We start from the raw sequence: 19,636 nt of genomic DNA on the forward strand, positions 1-19,636 counted from the left end.
AAAGTACTGCTGTGTCACAGTTCCAAACACCAGAGATCAACCCTGACATACGGTACTGGCTTTGTGGAGTTTGCACATTCTCCCTGTGACTGTATTGATTCCTCAGACGTTTCAGTTTCCTCCCATGACCCAAAGACACACACATAGTTTAACTGGCAATTGTTAAGCTGTCCCTCGTGCAGAGGTAAATGTAAAATAGAGTTGGTGTTTATCAGGAAGTGGAAAGAATATGAAGAAATAGCACAAATGTTGGATTAATGTAACTGAGTGACTGACGAAGACTGAAGGGCCTGTGTCTATGCTGGATTCCTCCATGACCCCAGGAGTAGTTTGAGGAACAGCAGTCAAGTGGGGATGGTTGAAGGTGGAGGGATATCTGTCAACATTCACGCATCCCTCAGCCTTGGCAAGCCTCAGCAGCTGGCCAATTCTCCAGCAGCTTGCTGTGCAGAAAGCAGCCGCCACAGTTTCCAATACAAGCAGCTGCACTTTAAGCCTGCAATCAGTTATGAAGCACCTTGAGATGCCCAGAGGTTGTGAAAGTCTCGTGGTTGCTATATTAAAAAAAAGACACATGAAATCTGCTGGAGCAGAACAGTGGCAGAGTGGTTAATGTTGCTGCCTCTCACTTCCAGAGACCCAGGTTCAATCTTGACTTTGAAGGTTACAGCTTGGAGTATATATATTCTTCCTATGACTGTGTGGATTTCCTTAAACACATCAAAGAAATGGTTGATGGGTTAATTCACTGCTGTAAATTGTCTCAGCTGTTGTTGAGTGGTAGAAGAACTGGTGGGGAATTAATGGTGAAGCAAGGCACAAAATGGGCTTAATATTATTGGCTATGTGATGATCAGTGAGCCATACAGTCCATTGTTATACTGTGTAACCTGCAGACTTTTTCCCTACAAGTTAAAGAATCTAACAATAAAACACTTCTTGGGGGTTATGATACTAATGGTTATGGGTTTAGTACTAATTTTTATGTTAGTAATGGCCCAAAGACAAATTAGAACTTTAGTATGTGGTAGCCATGAAACAACTGTCACCAATGAGAATTGCCCTGGCTCACGTCAGAGAAGGCTATCTGCTATTACACTCCATTAAACTGGGCAGCATTAATTGTGGCTCCCTCACCATCTCCTACATCGGTAGTATCTACATGAGGCACTGCCCCAGGGCAGCAACATCCATCAAAGATCCCCAATATCTAGACCATGCCATCTTCTTGTAGCTACCATTGGACAAGAAATATAGAAACCTGAAATTCCATGCCAACAGGTTCAAAACCAACTACCTTTGACCATCTGATTCTTAAACCAATCTGCATAATTCCACTCACTACCTCATTATAGTAACACTATAACCACTTTGTACTTCAATGGACTGGTTTGTTCTTTCTTATACATGTTTTCTTGTGAATGTTGTGCATCTATCTAATGCTATGTGCCTGTGATGCTGCTGCAAGCTTTTCAGTGACAATAAACTTAGACTGGAAAAAAAATGAGCCACTCAGCAGTTCAAGGGAAAATCAGAAGTGGACAATGAATACCAGCCTTGGAGATGGCACATCCTGCAGCCAAATATAAAACAAATGTTCTTTTTATAACCAGACTCGACTTATTCATAGATCTACCTGACTCACTAATGCCAACACTGCACCGCAGTGAGAAGTGGGCTGGATGTGACGTTAGTGTTATTTGTTGCAAACCGCAGGCTGTAGCACAGATATGGCTGAGTAATGCTGGGGGAATGGTGCAATATTCAGAAGGACAGCGTGAAACTTATCAGATGGCTGTCAGTACACTAACAGGAGGACCAGTAACTGGCCTGTTTATTCCAGGGTATTGATTGTCAATTAATTCATTCAGGGTTAAGAGGTCGGTCAAGGAATGCAACCCATGTCACTATCAGACTTCCAAAAACGCTACTGTAAATCTTCCCAACTTCAAGGCATCCTATCATGGGAATTGTTAGCTATTTATTGACACAAGGTACTATGAAATCCTATTTGAGTACTGTCTAATGAGTGCTATCTAGACAGTACATTTCAGAATACCAGTTCAATCAACACAAGGGAAAAGCAATAACAGAGTGCATTATAAAAGGCGTTACATTTACGAAGTACAGTGCAGGTAGAGACATTGCAAGGGCCGAAATGAAGTACATTGACAATTCAAGAGCTAATCTTCAATGTACAATAGATCTGTTCAAGAGTTGCTTAACAGTGAGAACTTATCGATTCACTTTCAAGGACTCTATCTTGATATTTATTATTTTTTTCTCTTTTTGTATTTTTTTTGTATTTTGCATATTGGTTGCTTCTGCCTTTGGTGCAGTTTTTAAAACTGATTCTTTTGTTTTCTTTGTACTTACTGTGAATGCCTGCAAGAAAATTAACTTCAGGGATGTATATGGTGACACACATGTACTTTAATAAATTGACTTTGAACTTAGTTGTTCTTGAGCCAGGTGGCATGTTTTCTCAAGCTTTTGTATCTTCTGGCCAACGGAAGGGGGTGGGGTTATAGAAGGTGGGGAGAGGAGAGAATGACAGCAGATAAGAGTGAATGGACTCTATTTTAAATAGGAATACCTCTCATATATGGGAGTCACTACCCATCCATCAGCCATGCTTTAAAACAGATGAACAACCACTGCCACAATTTTGTTGTGGAATCTTGTTGTACAAAAATTTCAAGATTTCCTAGAGTACAACAACTACACTTCAAGCTTTGTATGGCCATTTCATGCTACAGAAATGGAAACCATATTGTAACTTGAAAACAAATACAGTGATATTCACTTTGGCAAAAAATGAATACAAACAAATTTCATTGCCCGACAATTCCTGTCAACCCATCCCTGGGTTACATGGTCCTAGAGTATCCCTAGTCCTGATGCAGAGCTTCAACCCAAAGTGTTCAAAATTCCATTAATCCCGGTTGTAGGCTAACCCGGAGTTCCTCCAGTAGATTGTGTAGCACTGAGCTTGTAACGCAGTGGTTCTTAGGATTGACAAAAACACATCTCAAACCCTATTATAGCTTCAATACACACATATCTTTTGACTGCAATATTTGAATATGCTTTGAACTGGTACATTACACTCAGTGAGTCAGTCACACAGATTTCCCATTCATTGGCTGCAGATTTAGCATAGAACAGTCAGAAAACTCACACTGTCATGGCCAAATACACCAAAATATAACAACATAAAGATCAGCCAGATCTTTACCAGATTCCACCTCATCTCCATTCTAAATAGACATTCTTGTATTCTGAGGCTATGCCTCTGGTCCTAGACTCAAGAAACATCCCCTCCACATCCACTCAATCTAGACTTTTCAAATATTCAATGAGTTTCAATGAGGATATTCCCCCCCCCAATTCTTCTAAATTCCATCAAGTACAGACCCAGAGCGATCAAATGCTCCACATATGATAACCCTTTTATTCCCAGAATCATTCGTGAGAACCTTCTCTGAATCCTCTCCAAAGTTAGCAAGTCCTCCCTTAGATAAGGAGCCCCAAGACTGCTCACAATACTCCAGGTGAGGTCTCACCAGGACCTTAAAGCCTCAGCATTACACCTTTGCTTTTATATTCTAGTCCTCGTGAAAAGAATGCTAACATTGCATTTGTCTTCCTCACCACTAACTCAACCTGCAAGTTAACCTTTGGGAAATCTTGCACAAGGACTCCCAAGTCCCTTTGCAACTCAGATTCCATCCGTCATTTCTTTGCCCATTCTCCTTCTGTAGCCTCCCTGCTTTCTCAGCACTACCTGCTCCGCCACCCATCTACGTAACATCTGCATACTTGGCCACAAAGTCATCAATTTTTTCATCCAAATCACTGACATATAACATAAACAGAAGCTGTCCCAATAACAATCCCTGTGGAAAACTACCAGTCACCAGCAGCCAACCATAAAAGACTCCCTTATTCCCACTCTTTGCCTCCTCCCAATCCTCTATCCTTTAATACCATGGGTTCTTCTCTTTTGAAGCAGCCTCAACGGCCTTCTGAAAATACAACTACACAACATCCACCGATCTCTATCCCGTTTGATATTTCCTCCAAAAATTCCAAAGATCGTCGGGCAGGATTTTCCCTTCAGGAACCCATGCTGATTGGCCTATTTTATCAAGTACACCGAGACCTCGTCCTTAACAAGCGACTCCAACATCTTCCCAGCCGCGGAGTTCAGGCTAATTGGCCCATAATTTTCTTTCATGTCAGCAGTCCTAATTTCAAGAAGAGGTTAGAGCTGCCATAGGACTGGGCTTGAGGTTTGACCTCTAAATACCATTTAGCTCAAAATTTCAAAGACTGTGCCAATTCACAAGAGTGAGTGAGCATTATTGCTATTGTCAGCTTTTGTTGAGAGAGGGCTCCTATGCTATAAGAAGTGGCTCAGTCTTCACACTGGACTTCAAAGACTCATTTTACATTTACTTCCTGATACCATGCAAGTTGATACACTAACAAAACAGCAAAGCAGCAGCAGCATAATTTAAATACTTTTTCTGCATTCCACATGTCTCAAAGTGCACCTCACCTTCAACCACACCACAGGATTATATAAGAAACTGTACATCTCCAGACCAGAACCAAGGTCACCCAAACCCTAGTCAGAGCTGCAAAAAGATAGACTGAAGATGCCCGTGTTCAGGTGCAGAGCATCAATCAGTGACTCCCTCACAGAAACTTCTGCAAGATAGGGCTCCACTGCCAACTTGCCTCCACCACATTACAAAACCCCTGTTCAGTATTCTGAAGCTGTCTTTCTGGTTCTATTCTCCCTCAATATTGGAAACAACCACTCAATCTAGGCCTTTCAATATGAAAAGTTTCAATAAGATTCCCCCTGCATTCTTCTAAACTCCAGCGAGTACAGGCCCAGAGCCCTCAAACACTCCTTGTGCATGTACCCTTTCATTCCTGGAACATTCTTGTAAACCTCCTCTGGGCCCCATTCCAATGTTAATTTATCTTTTCTTGGATAATGGGCCCAAAGTTGTTCACAATACTCCAAGTGCAATCTGACCAATACCTTATAAAGCATTCACATTACATCCTTGCTTTTATACTCTAGTTCTTTTGAAATGAATGCTAACATTGCATTTGCCTTCCTCACTATTGACTCAGCCTGCAAAGTAACTTTTGGAGAATTCTGCACAAGATCTCTCAGGTACCTTTACACATCTGATTTTTCAATTTTCTTCCCATTTAGAAAATAGTCCACACTTTTATTCCTTCTACCAAAGTGCATCACCATACACTTCCCTACTGTCTACCAAGTCTTTGCCCATTCTCCCAAACTGCCCAAGCCCTTCTGCAGACTCCGCTTCCTCAACAGTACCTGTCCCTCCACTTACCTTTGTATCATCTGTAAACTTTACTACAAAGCATCAATTCCATCATCCAAATCACTGGGATACAACGGGCCAAGAAGCAGTCCCAACAGAGACCCCCTGTGCACCACCCAGAACAGATCCCTTTATTCCCACTCTTCACTTCCTGTCAGTCAGTCAACATTCCATCCATGCTAACATCTGTAGGCCCCCTGGCCACCCTCAGGGTCGCTTGGCTCGCTGTCATCTAGGGAAACAGCCCGCTGTCATCTAGGGAAACAGCCTCGGCCCTGCCAAGCTGGGTAATTAGTTTGCGTGGATGCTGTGTGATGTACCCCACCCCACCCAAATAACAGACAATACACCAGATATGATTAAATGGTTTACAGTTTATAGATATTACTGGAACTATATAATTAATAGAGAATAAAATATAAAAGGAAAATAAAAGGCGCCACACTTATCAAAGTTCAATCACTTCGTGCACAAAAAAGTTGGAGCTCTGGACCCTTCTTCTTCACCCTGCGACCTCTCGGACCGCCTTGACCGGCCGCCTGGGACCAACAACGGTGGTCGACCAGACGCTCCACTCGAGTCTGTCTCCGTCTCCTCACCGAATGCCCGGCTCAATGTCCGACCCCGTTAGCGGACTAACAGCACCTGGTCCATTCTCTGTGTCTCTCTCTCTCTCTCTCTCTCTCTCTCTCTCTCCCCCCCACCTTCTGCCCCAAAACCCCGCGCATACAGTATCTTCAAATACACCAAAAACATAACAACTGTCCCAATTAGTTCATAACATCTTCTTATCAGTAACGTGATTCAACAAACTGCTAGCGGGAAGGACTTTCTCAGCGTTTAACATAACAAAGAAGCATTCCCAAGTATAACATAACAAAGAAGCCATTTTAAATTTAACATACAAAAAAGGACCCCGCACACATCTTTCCTGTAATACCTTGGGCTCTTATCTGATAAGCAGGCTCATGTCACAGGCCTCCTGAAAATCCAAGTAAATAACATCCACTGACTCTCCTTTACCCATCTTGCCTGTTATTTCCTCAAATTATTCCAAATTGTCGGACAAGATTTCCCCTTAAGGAAACCATGCTGACTTTGGGCTATTTTAATCATGTGCCTTCAAGTACTCCAAAACCTCAAACGTAATAATGGACTCCAACATTTTTCCAACCACTGAAGTCAAGCTAACTGGCCTGCAATTTCCTTTCTTCTGCCCCTTTTCTTAAAGAGCGAAGTAACATTTGCAATTTTCCAGTCCTCCAGAATCTAGTGATTCTTAAAAGTTCATTTCTAATGCCTCCACAATCTCTTCAGCCATCTCCTTCAGAACCCCATCTGCAGTCTATCTGGTCTAGGTGGCTTATCTACCTTCAGACCACTCAGCTTCCCAAGCACCTTCTCCACTCACTTCTGCCCTGACACTCACATTTGTGCCATACTGCTAGTGTCTTCCAGTGAAGAGTGATGCAAAATACTTATTCAGTTCACCTGCCATCTCTTTATCCACCAGTGTTACCTCTCCAGTGTAATTTTCCAGTGGTCCAATATCCACTCTCACCCTTCTTTATGGCTTGCTTGCTTTGCTATTGTTTACTAAACAAAGTTAGTTTGCCCCCACCCCCAATTATGAACAATTACAATGATTTATTCAATGACAGTGATGGGCCAGTGGAAAGTATTTTGTCTTTACAATCTGTTCTCTTATATAAAATTCTGATGAATAACTCCATCTGTGGGTGTGCTTCATGTTTATTATATTCCAGACCTAGAACCTTTAGATCATGGTACCCTTCCCCTCACATCCTCAACTTCCTTCGCCTGCCGCTGTTATCAATTTGGTGCATCACAGTGCTTGGTTGCACTCTTACAATAAAATAAAGCTTCTAGGGAGGAGCCAAGAGCCTTGGAGAGTGGATTGGACCATTCCTCCCCTCCTACCTTGGCTACTGTGACCAATGGGCATTGGACAAATCTTTAGGTGTCCCAGTTCCATTTCAGACTCTGTGACAGTGATCAGTGTGGAAACCGCAGCCCAACTGGTGACCACTAAAATCACAGCAGGTCAGACAAAGCAGGTGCACAGAAGGTAACGTGAAAGTCAGCAGGACTCTGCCTGAAAAGGAACCCCACACTGAAAACCAAGCACTTTTCTGAAGAACAATCCATGGGAGATACTCTATCAACACTGTACAAGTAAAAAAAAATACCTGGCATTCTATACGCAAACACCTAGACAGTTATTAGAGATAACAGCTCAGAGGATTTTGGAACCTAGGTAGCCAGCCAGGTTATTTACATAAAACAAGGCTGACATTGGAAGGAAGATCTGAACCTGACCTTAAAAATTTCAGGTCTCCCAAACTGCTTTTAAAACCATTGCGAACATTGTGTTACGGCAGAATAAACAATACAGCAGGCTCCCCCACACAGAATGAGATAACAGCTACAAATTGCAAGCACGGAAAAAATCATTACCATAAGCAGTGGCTGCTGTGATCCCCAGTCAACATAGCCAATTTTTGCTTCTGTCCCACTTACATAAGGCTTGCACTTGCCACAGTTGAGAATTCCATATTTTTTGTTACGCTCCCAACTGCTCAAATGATGAAAATTCAAGTAATTCTTACTTTCCTATACTTTTACAGGATCTCAGCTAATCAAAAGTGGTGATTTCAAAGTGATTCAGTCCCCGAATTGTGACAGCAGCAGAGATGGGTGAAGTGTGATGAGGGGTGCTCTGCACAGACAGCACTACTCTATCCAGACTGAATGAGAAAATCCTGCTTTATGGCAACAATTCTATGCGTAGGTAATGGGGAGAAGAAAGGAAGAACAACTGGAATGAACAGTAATTGCAAATCTTAGAGACATACCTCAAAAACAACACAAGGATTATACTGATCCGGGGAAGATGGAGGTACACATTCTTGAGGCAAGAACTCTGGGAAAGAGCCCAACTGAGAGAATGGAATATGTCCTTTAGATAGGTCCCTACAGAAATACAAAAGAAACAGGTTTTCTTAATGACTATAAAATAACAGATACAATCAGCTTATCAATCTACCTGGCATGGCTGAAATTTAGGCAAGAGCATCATCAGACCCCAGGATTGTATATATTACATTGTAAACATTTATTAGCCTACAATGAAGCAGAAAACCGTTGAAGTATGAGCAAGAAAGGCAGCTTCTGTGGAGGGGCAAAAGGCTTGTTATGGATGACAAGGTAGCATAGTGGTTAGAATGACGCTTTAAAGTTTGGACCTTCGGAGTTCACAGTTCAATTCCTCTTCTGAAAGGAGGCTGCACTTCCTCACCACAGAATGTGTGCGTTTCCCCGGGTGCACCCGTTGCCTCCCGCAGTTCAAAGACATACTGGATAGGTTAACTGATCATTGTAAATTGTCCCGTGACAATTTACCCAATCTGGCCATTGGGGGTTGCTGGGGCAATGTGGCTCAATAGGCCAGAAGAGCCTACTCCATGCTGTACCACTAAATAAGTGGTTAAAGTGGGCCCCATACTAGTAAAACTAGCAACACTTGCCACTGAATGACAGTAGTTTACAAAATATGCAATGAATGTTTTAGGAACAGCTTCTTCTCCTCTACCATCGGATTTCTGGTCAGTCCATAAACACTACTTTGCTATTTCTCTTCAGCAGTATTATTTATTTTTGCTGTTATAGTATTGATGTATTGCACTGTACTGCTTCCACAAAACATACATTATGACACTGTCAGTGATAATCAATGCAATTTTGAGTTAGACATGGGGATCAGAAAGGTTGTCCCATCTCTATTACAACATTACTTTGCTTGGAGATTCGGTATCGAGATACAGTGAGTACAATGAAGGGGCTGGAATTGAATCACAGATGAAAGCTCTTTTTAAGTGAGAATATTCACCTGTGCGATTGCAACCCAAGATATATTAAAACATTCCATCCCTTAAATTTGCACTGTATTTCAATAAGATTACATCTGATCTTGTGCCTTGCCCATTTTCCTAACTACCCCTTACCCAATAATCTCAATCCTTTAAATCTACCCACCTTAATCTTGAATCCATTTAATAAGTATCAGATTTATGGAACACAGAAACAGTATACAACTCAATGCCAGCCAAGATGTCCAGTTGAGTTGATCCAATTTACCAGCATTTCACCCACATCCCTCAAAACTTTTCATACCCACGTACCCTTTCAAATGTCTTTTAAAGGTCAACATTTCCACAACCACTTTCTTTTGCAGCTCATTCAGCACATCTGGCACATTCTCAAAAAGGTCATTTTTAATTCCACCCCCCGCCCTCACACACACACCTTAAACCTATGTTTTCTAGCGCTGAGAAAACGACTGAGTGTATTCACCGTATCTATGCCCTATATCATTTGTCTTAGACTGGGAGGCCCTTTCATCCAGTTGGAAAGGGGTTCCACTGAATCATAAGTTTTCTGATTTACCTCAGGAATCATGAGCTTTGCACAGTTCCTAAGAAAAGCACAAATTGGATTTTTCACAATACTTGAATCGGGAAACAAATTGGCGTGTCACAGCAGGCGGGGGAAAAAAATGAAAATCACCTTTAAAGCATGAAGCTGTAAAGGCGGCAGGAGTTGAAGAAGGATTAGATGATGTTACAAAAAAAACACACAATTGATTAGCAAATTTATAAATCCTAACCAATGTTTGAAATCGAGGGTGAAGACGTTGACTACGCTCTAATGCTTTAGAAGAAGCAATATCCCAGACATTTGCAACATGCATAGGAAACTCCTGCAGTAATCATATACGTTTCATTCTGAATTTCATTAGCCCTATTATACAAATACTGTTCAATCAGTTCATTTTTTAAGTTGATGAGAATGCAGCTGATACCTTTAACAATATGAATAATACAATTTGTAAATTAACTGATTTCTTTCAAGGTTAATGTACTTTACTGTTCTTTAGCAGCTTTAATACTGTAGACCTTCATTCAAAACACACAACTGATATGTCAAGCAGCATTGTTCTTTGCTTCCCACCCCCCCCCCCCAAAATTCAGGAATAAAACATTCATACATACTGTCACACTCCCTGTGCTGGCAGCAAATCAGAATAGGGCACTGACTCAAGGGGTTGAACCTACTTTTTTCTGTGATATAGCCATTTTACAGGAAGGCAGGTCACCTGCCCAGGGTACCGAGCTTCTGAATTCCCCCGTTTTGCTGCGGAATTCCCAACGTCCAATACACAAGCACCTTCCATTATATCATTGTACCTTTTCACCAGCACAACACAGGAGACATCCTACATAGTAAATCTTCTACAAAATATCCCAGCTCACTGGCCTATGGCTAAACCTGGCACAAGTGCAACAGTCCCAATTAAATCAATACCTGATGCAGTTGCTCGAACAATGGCATGCAACATTATTTGATTTAATTCAAATAGTTTAATTGTAATTAATTGATAGAAAAGCCTGTGCACATTTTCTAGTGCTTTAATCATGCATATTTTAATTGTTCCCAGTGTACTGTCCCATTTGTGTATGCCGGGGATTTAATAACATGGACAGTTATCCCGGTGGAAAGATCCACTGGCAAGTCAAACATTTTCACAAGCTCTGACTGTCAGGAGTTTCTTTCCCAGTTGCTTCAACACCCTCATCCTTGACAGGAGCCAGAATTATTCTTCCCCTCCAACCCCCAAACCAAGGATAGTTGCAAACCCACTGTTTTACACAACTGGTGGAGTTGCTGCCTCACAGCACCAGAGACCCAGCTTCAAACCTGACCTCAGATGCTGCCTTCGTGCAGTTTGCACTTTTTCCATAGGTTTCTTACGGGTGTCCCAATTTCCTCCCACATCCCAAAGACATGCGCAGTTAGGTAGGTTAAATGGCTGCTTTAAATTGCCCGATGTGCCGGAGTGTTCATATCTGGGGAGAGCTGATGAGAATGTAGGCAAAATAAAATGAGATTGTTTAGGGTGGGTGATAGATGACCAGCACAGACCCGGTGGGCTGAAGTGCTTGTTACAATGTACAGCTCTACAACAATCACACTGCAGTCACATATTGCCAGATATTTTATCCCAAAAAGTGCAAATAACCACGTTTGTTCCAAAACAACCACCCAGTAATTTTACAGAAGTAGCTTTAATTTAATTCTAGATTTTTCAAAATGAAACCTCTGAGCAGATGTTCACCTCTGGGCATATCAACATTCTTTCCCCCCGGGGGGGGGGGTGGGCAGAGAATCTAACCTCGCTGGTTCATAGAACCAAGGAGGGAGGGGTAGGAGAGGGAACATCGACTCAGACCATGAGGCGCCTGCGTCAGGCATTTTCATGCCTTACAAGGCGCAGATTGAAGGCCGTGTGGGGCACCACTCCTCGCACAGACTAGAGCAATGTGTGGTTAAGTGCCTTGCTCAAGGGCACAAACACGCTGCCACAGCTGCAGCTCAAACTGGTGACCTTGAGATCACTAGACGAACGCCCTAACCACTTGGCCACGTGCCCAACACATTGAACCAAGGCACTTGTGTATTGGGGGAAGCTTGGCCATTAAATGTGCCCATAGGACTAGATTAAACACAAGGGGGGAGGGGGGGGAGGGGGGGGAGGGGGGGGAGGGGGGGGAGGGGGGGGAGGGGGGGAGGGGGGGGAGGGGGGGGAGGGGGGGGAGGGGGGGGAGGACCTACCTACATTCCAATATTCACTGCTTTCCATTTCAGTGCGTGGGTCATCATCGCTATTCCTGTAGCAGGTTCTGCGAATAGATTTACATTCGGGATGGGGGAGGGAGACCCAAATCAGTTGCACCGTCACAGACTCTTGACCCATCCTTGTTTTAAATCTGACAACTTCACATTTCAATCTGAAGTCCAATTTCCAAGAGGAAATGTACATGTGACATTGAATCACCATCAGCACAATGATACAGGGCTCTGCTGAGTTACCTGCTCCATTCACCTTATACTAGGTTCAGCTCCAATCCAATATTTACGTTTGCTGATGACACCACCGTTAGCCATATCAGCATAGAGGACAGAGACCAAAAATCTGGATGAGTGCAGTCACAACAACCGCTCACTCAACATCAGCAAAATCAAAGAGCTGATTGTCAGCTACAAGAGGAAGGTGCCTGAGATCCACGAGCCAGTCCTCATTAGGGGATCTGAGGTGTACCAAGGATCAGTAACTTTAAAATCCTTGGTATTAACATATATCAGAGGATATTCCCTGGCACCAGCACACAAGTGTTATCAAAAAGAAGGCAAGACAGCAACTTTACTTTCTTATAGTTTTGTGTCAACAAAAACTTTGACAGTTCTGTAAATTCAGAGTATCTTTACTGGTTGCATCATGCTATGGCATGGAAACACCAATGCTCAGGAATGGAAAAAGCTACAGAAGATATTAATACAGCCCAGTGCATCACAAGCAAAGTCCTCTCCAGCCTTCAGTATATTTACATGGAGTCCTACCACAAAAGAAAGCAGCAGTCAACAAAGACACCAACCCCCCCCACACCCCCCCCCAAACACACAACCATCCAGGCCATGCGTTCTTCTCACTACCACTAATTGGGCAGGAGGTACAGAACCCTTAGGTCCCACACCACCAGCTTCAGGATCAGTTATTACCCTACAACCACCAGGCTCCTGATCTGGTATGGATAACTTCATTCACCACTACTCCGAACAAATTTCAGAACTTACAGACTCACTTTCAAAGGCTCTTTATAATTCATGTTCCCAGTGATTTTTTATTTACACAATTTGTCTTCATTTGCATATCAGTCATATGCCAGCTTGTTTCGATTTTCATAACATTCTATTGCACTTTTTTCCTATAAATGCCCACAAGAAAATGAATCTCAAGGTAGTGTATGGTAACATACATTGACAATAAATTTACTTTGAGCTTAAAATTATAACAGTAGAAACAGTGTCAACCTTGAATGATTGTGCAGTAGTGCCAGAAGGTCATGGATTAAATTTCCACTCTCAAATCTAATTGAAGGATACTGTGCAACAATGAGAAAATTCTTAAAATGCCCAAGGCAGCACCCTCCAGACAAATCCTATACCCTAAATTGGAAGCAAAATCAACCCTGGAAGGGTTCAGCAGAGCAGAGAGCTTCAATAGGGAGAGAAACACCAAGCTGATTTTTTTTTTTCTTTAGGAGAGGGTCACAGACATTGCACTGTAATGAGAAAGATATTTTACAATTATGTTTCATAATTGCAGTAAGGGGGAGGCAGAGGGAATGGGCAATTTCTGCACCAGCATGCACACCTGCATTTGTCAAGATAACAGTTACTTTAAAAGCAATTGGAACAAAATATTGCAGAAACAAATGGATACAGAAAGGTACAGTCACAACCGTGTGAAAGGGAAAGCATGGAGGTTAACACGGAATTGTTTATCTTAAAAGTTGGGAGAGTTGTAACAAACATAGTTGGAAAATGAGGTGTTTTTCTACCAGCTGAAGTCAGACGGAAAGAACAGCTGAAGGTGTCCCTTGACCCTTTTTCAATCCAAGTACCTGCCCAAAGAGCTAAGGACAGCACAGTAGTGCAGTGGGTAGTGCATCACAATTACAGCGCCAATGACCTGGGTTCAATTCTGCCACTGCCTGTAAGGGATCAAAGGAGGTTCATGAAAATGACTCCAGGATAGAACGACTTGTCACATGAAGAGCATCTGATGGCTCTGGGACTGTATTCACTAGAATTCAGAAGAATGAGGGGTGACCTCATTGAAACCTATCGAATTGTGAAAGGCCTTGATAGCATGGATGTGGAGAGGAAGTTTCCTGTGATGGGAGAATCTAGACCAGAGGACACAGCCTCAGAATAGAGATGTATCCTTTTAGAATAAAGACGAGCATGGATTTCTTTAGCCTGAGAGTGGTAATCTGCCACAGGTAGCTGTGGAGGCCAAGTCTTATGTATACCTAAGGCAGAGGTTGATAGCTTCTTGATTGGTCAGGGTACGAAGGGATATGGGGGAGAAGGCAGGAGACTGCGGTTGAGCAGAAAATTGGATCAGTCATGATCCAATGACAGGGGTAACTCAATGGGCCAAATGGCCTAATTCTGCTCCTATATCTTATGGTAATGAGTTTGTAGATTCTTCTCTGTCCACCAGCATTTCCTGTGTGCTCCAGTTTCCTTTCACATTCCAAAGATATATAGGTTAAATAGGTAAACCAGTCACCTGGAGATAATTGGGCTCGTTGGGCCCAAGGGCCTGTTCTCTAAATAAGTGTTACAACTGAATCAGCATACACCACCTTCTTTGACACATTCATCATCCTTAGTGTTAAAAACTTGTCCATCAGATCTCCTTCAAAATTTCTCCCCCTTCGGCTTAAACCCATATGATGATGGCCTCAGCCCGAAACATCATACCCCTCTCGACTTGAATTCCTTCAGCATTTGTGTGTTATCTACATCCTCCAGTTCTAGACACCTCATCCTCTTATTTCAAAAAAAAGTTTAAGGGTGTAGAACCAATTTCTAAAAGGGCACCCTTTCACCTCCTATGTTCTACTGAGAATAACCCCAGACAATCCAACCCCTCTTAATCTGCAACCCTCCATTCTGGGAAAAATTCACTAGATCTCTTTTGCAAATCACTCCAATGTTTTCCTGTAGAGTGGCAACCAGAATTGAACACAATACCCCAAGTGCAGTCTAACCAATGCTTTGTACAGCTTCAACAGGACATCCCGACTCTTAAAAGCTTACCTCAGCAAGTGTTATCATTTGTGCCATTCAGTGTCTACCCTGTCACAGACATTCCCTTTGTTCACTCCACCGCTCCCCCTTCTTTGAAAGTTAAGTGAGGCTCGAGTCCCAAGTCATTGTCCAGAATCAGCAATGCTGCCTGATCCAAGTATTTCCAGCATACTGCGTTTGTGTCTGATACCCAGCAACTGTAGGTTTTCACTTCTATGCAGCAAGAGGAGCCAAGGCTGCACAATTGAATAAAGTTTGATGCACGCAGTCACATGAAAAGATTTTAGGGCAGCTTGCCAAAAGCTGAGATGTGTATTTAAGGAAAAGGTCATTTAAAAAGAGTCAGGGGGAACAACAGGACTCTGAATGCTAAATTTCAATGATTAGCTGTGCTTCTGGCCAGGTGAAGCAAATCCAGGATGCAGCATAGGCCATAACTGAAGAGGAAAAGAGGGTTCGACTACCAGCATATCACAGAGAGGGGCTGGGGAAGGCCACGAGGGTTGGATCATTACCTGTCTTCATGCCTGTATGAGAATGCAGGACAGACAGGAATGAAGGAAGGTTAGAGACTGTTCACTGCAGAACCTAGTCCATCCTTCCCCTGGAATGCAACTACACTCACCATGTGGGCCAGATGTTTCACCTTCAACAACAGCCCTATCCAAATCTGAGTGGGTGGGGCTCACTCCTCAGTCACTGTAATAAAGCATGGGTCCTTTGGTCAACTGGTCCATTGCAACCAAGATGCCCTTCCAAGCCAGCCCCATCTCTCTAAATCTTTCCTATCCATGCACCTGCCTCATACCCTTTAAATCTTCTTGTACCTGCCTCTACCACTTCCTCTGGCGCTGGATTCCACATACTCACCACCCTCTTTGTGAAGTTGCCATCCATCAGGTCCCTTTTCAACTCTTTGCTTTAACTCCAAGAGCAGAAAGTGGAAGGCCATTGGGGAAGGAGATGCCACAACACCCCACTAGTATCTCCATGATGGTGACGTGAAATAGCCTCAGCATTTACCAGGCAAGTACAACAGTTAGGATCACAAATACATAGCAGCAAATCCTCTGCATCTTGTAACCACTGAACAACAAACTATGACAGAGTTACACAGTATGGAATGGAAACAGGCTCTCCAGCCCAATTCATCCATACCTGAGTTAGTCCTTTTTGGCAAACATTCAATCAATACAGCTGTCAGAATCCCTGTTGCCAGAGGTGTGCTGAGTACCACAGATCTTAAAAGATTAAAAGCTTTGTTTGTCGCTCATATATCAAAACAGTGAAATGCACTGTTTTACCTCGATGGCCAACACATTCCAAGGATTGCGCTGAGGGCAGCCCGCAAGAGTTGCCACACTTCTGATGCCAACACAGCATGCCCGCTAAACCCAAGTGTACATCTGCGGAGTGTGGGAGGTAACCAGAGCACCCGAAAGAAACCTACACAGTCACTGGGAGAACACACAAACTCCTTAAAGAACACCGACCACTGGCATTGTAAAGCAACTGTACTAATCAGCTGGTGGCATAGTGGCATCAGCGCTGGACTTCGGGGCGAGAGGTTCCGAGTTCGAATCCGGCCGGCTCCCTTGCATGCTTTCCATCCGTGCCTGGGTTGAGTGTCGAGCTAACAACTCGACCTCAAAAAAAATCTGGAGAGGAATGAGCTCCGCCAGGTTTCAGATGCCCAAGACACGCCTTACGATGAGCATACCAAAAAGATCAGTGCAAAAAGCTTGTCATGATGGCGCCCCAACAACTCCACTAGGAGTTAAGGGTGTATGCACACACACAAACCACTACACTAACATGTGGCCTCTGAAAATGGTAAATTGGTTTACTATTATCAAATGGACAGAGGTATAGTGAAAAACTTTTGCATGCCATCCATACAGATTTCATCATATTAGTGCATTGAAGTAGCACAAGGGAAATGGATAGAGTGGATAGCCAGTACCTCTTCCCCAGGGCACCACTGCTCAATACAAGAGGACATGGCTTTAAGGTAAGGGGTGGGAAGTTCAAGGGGGATATTTGAGGAAGGTTTTTTTTTTAAAACTCAGAGTGGTTGGTTCATGGAATGCACTGCCTGAGTCAGTGGTGGAGGCAGAAACACTAGTGAAATTTAACAGACTACTAGACAGGTATATGGAGGAATTTAAGGTGGGGGGTTATATGGGAGGCAGGGTTTAAGGGTCAGCACAACATTGTGGGCCAAAGGGCCTGTACTGTGCTGTACTATTCTATGTTAAAACAGTAACAGAATGCAGAATAGAGTGTTACAGTTACAGAGAAAATGCAGTGCAGTCAATGGGGTGCAAGGTAGATTGTGAGGACAGGAGTCCATTTTATTGTATTAAGAAACCATTCAATAGTCTTAACAGCAGGACAGAAGCCTGGTGGTATATGCTTTAAAACTTTTTGAATCTTCTGCCTGATCGGAGGGAAAGATAAAAATGTTCAGGTTGGGTGGAGTCTGTGATCATGTTGGCTGTTTTACTCAGCAGGAAGTGTCGACATAGTCGGTGGGGAGGAGAGGGGAGGAAGGCCGGTTTCAATGATATCAGCTTTCCAATGCAAAGGTACTTGGACAGCTGTCTGTAGTTTCTTGCGGTCTCCGGCAAAGCAGTTACCATACCAAGCCCTGATACATCTGGCTAGGATGCTGTCTATGGTGCACTAATAGAAAATCGGTGAGGGTCAAAGAGGGCCTGCCAGTGGCTTCACCCCTCCCCAAAATAACCCCCAAGAAACATCACACTAACAAAATACAAATGAGGAAATAGCTCGACACTTGGAATTCAGCCCCACCCTCACAGTCATAACTCACTGACATACCCCATGGAAAAAGCTTATTACTTGCGATACAAATCCGCCATAAAATTCCTACAAGCGAGCAGAGATAGTCGGAGATTGGCAAAAAGATGCGTCAGAGTGACGGGACAGAAGGAAAAGCTCAGGAGGACGTCAAATCGAACAGCGACTGTCCAAAAGGTGGAAACACTACAAAACGCTCCAACGTCTCAGAAAAGCAGCTAACATAATCAATGGCCTCTCCTACCCCAATCACTCTCTCTCTCTCTCCCCCGTCAAAAGCAAAGATACAAAAGGCCGAGAACATATGCTCCCAGGCTCAAGTACTGTACAGTTCCCATTCCACAGATCTCTCGTACACTAAAGACAAACTCTTAATCTTCAAATTGACTTCATAGCCCTTGCGCTGTTACCTGTAACTCTGCACTCCCTTATTGATTTTACCACCTCGGTGCACTCATGTACGGAATATTTTGGACGGCATACAAACAAAAGCTCTTCACCGTTTCTCAGTACATGTGACAATAACAAACGAATTAACAACACCAAAGACTAAAGTGCAAAAGCGTGGGGGGGGGGGGCGGTTGTTATGATTGTACCGCCCATTGAAAGAAGGGCCGAGCGGTCCTCTTCCATCCCGTCCCAATTGTGGGAAAGGGACAAACAGCGAACGTAAAGCAGCCACTTCCATTGGAGGGCGGTGGGGCAAGGGCGGCGAGCAGGTAGACAGGTTAGTTTGGAGGGAGAAAGGAGGGCGGCGAAAGAACACGGGGCGGAGAAGGCGACCGATAAAACAAACTGGAGCCGCCATATCATCAACCGGAAATTGGCCGTTCAGAACACTAACGCGAAAAGACACACACACACATACACTGGTTGACAATGACATTGGTAGAAAAGGGGCGTGCAATAGGGGCCACGCTAGAGGACCATTGTTCTGTGCAGCCGAGACTGTGGGGCACTTAGAATTGAATGTGTAAGTGGTTGCATACGTAGTATATTGGACAATACCCCGCTGTTACAAAACACTTATTATATGCATTTAATACACTCAGACAGCCACTGAAAACAAAACCAGCTCCCCGAGGATAAATCCCACACCCACCCTGATTAATAAGGCTCACTATGCCCTTACACATACCGCACTCTTCCCGGGTTCAGGATTGGACCGATGCATTAAACACCCCTTTTCACCGTCAGCTAAGCGTGAGTGCCTTTGATAGTAGAGAGCTGAAGCGCCTAACTGACTCCATTCACTCGCTTATGTCTCTAATGCCGCGCTGCCTGCTGCTTCCTGCTTTCTCTCTCCCCCGTCAAGGTACAAGGCTGGGTGGGGATGGACTACCAGTGAACTACAGCCAATCAGCAGCTGAAATCAACCAGGAGCAACCTGGACTGATTCGGAGTGCGCGGCTGAGTCCAAAGCATAAATATAACAATCAACTTTTAAAAGGCTCCTGGGACACCCATCCATTTCCTAGTGGCCCGCTCATCAGGAGAGCAAAGCATTTTCTAAACAGAATAATCTTGTCATCGTTACATTGCTGTTTGTGGGAGCTTGCTGTTCATTACTTGTTCATCAGTTGAGTACGATTTGAAGATCGCTCATTGCTGTAAAGCACTCGTGGACGTCTTGAAAGGGATCTGAAAAGTGTATAGAAACACAATTTTTTTAAAGTCAGGGAATATAGCTATACGGT

General features: G+C 43.5%; 1 protein-coding gene across 1 annotated transcript in view; it reads right to left on the minus strand.

The window, feature by feature from the left end:
- LOC140199450 (myelin basic protein-like) overlaps window positions 1-19,095 on the minus strand; it is a 186,762-nt gene extending 167,667 nt beyond the window's left edge. The window contains exons 1-2 of the mRNA XM_072261563.1: window positions 19,072-19,095; window positions 8,252-8,369 (exon numbers count right to left, since the gene is read on the minus strand). The gene's annotated coding sequence lies outside the window, so the exon portion shown is untranslated. The remainder of the gene's footprint in view (window positions 1-8,251; window positions 8,370-19,071) is intronic.
- Between the last annotated feature and the right edge of the window lie 541 nt (window positions 19,096-19,636).

The sequence above is a fragment of the Mobula birostris genome, chromosome 1 (assembly GCF_030028105.1).
Source record: "Mobula birostris isolate sMobBir1 chromosome 1, sMobBir1.hap1, whole genome shotgun sequence".
NCBI lineage: Eukaryota > Metazoa > Chordata > Chondrichthyes > Myliobatiformes > Myliobatidae > Mobula > Mobula birostris.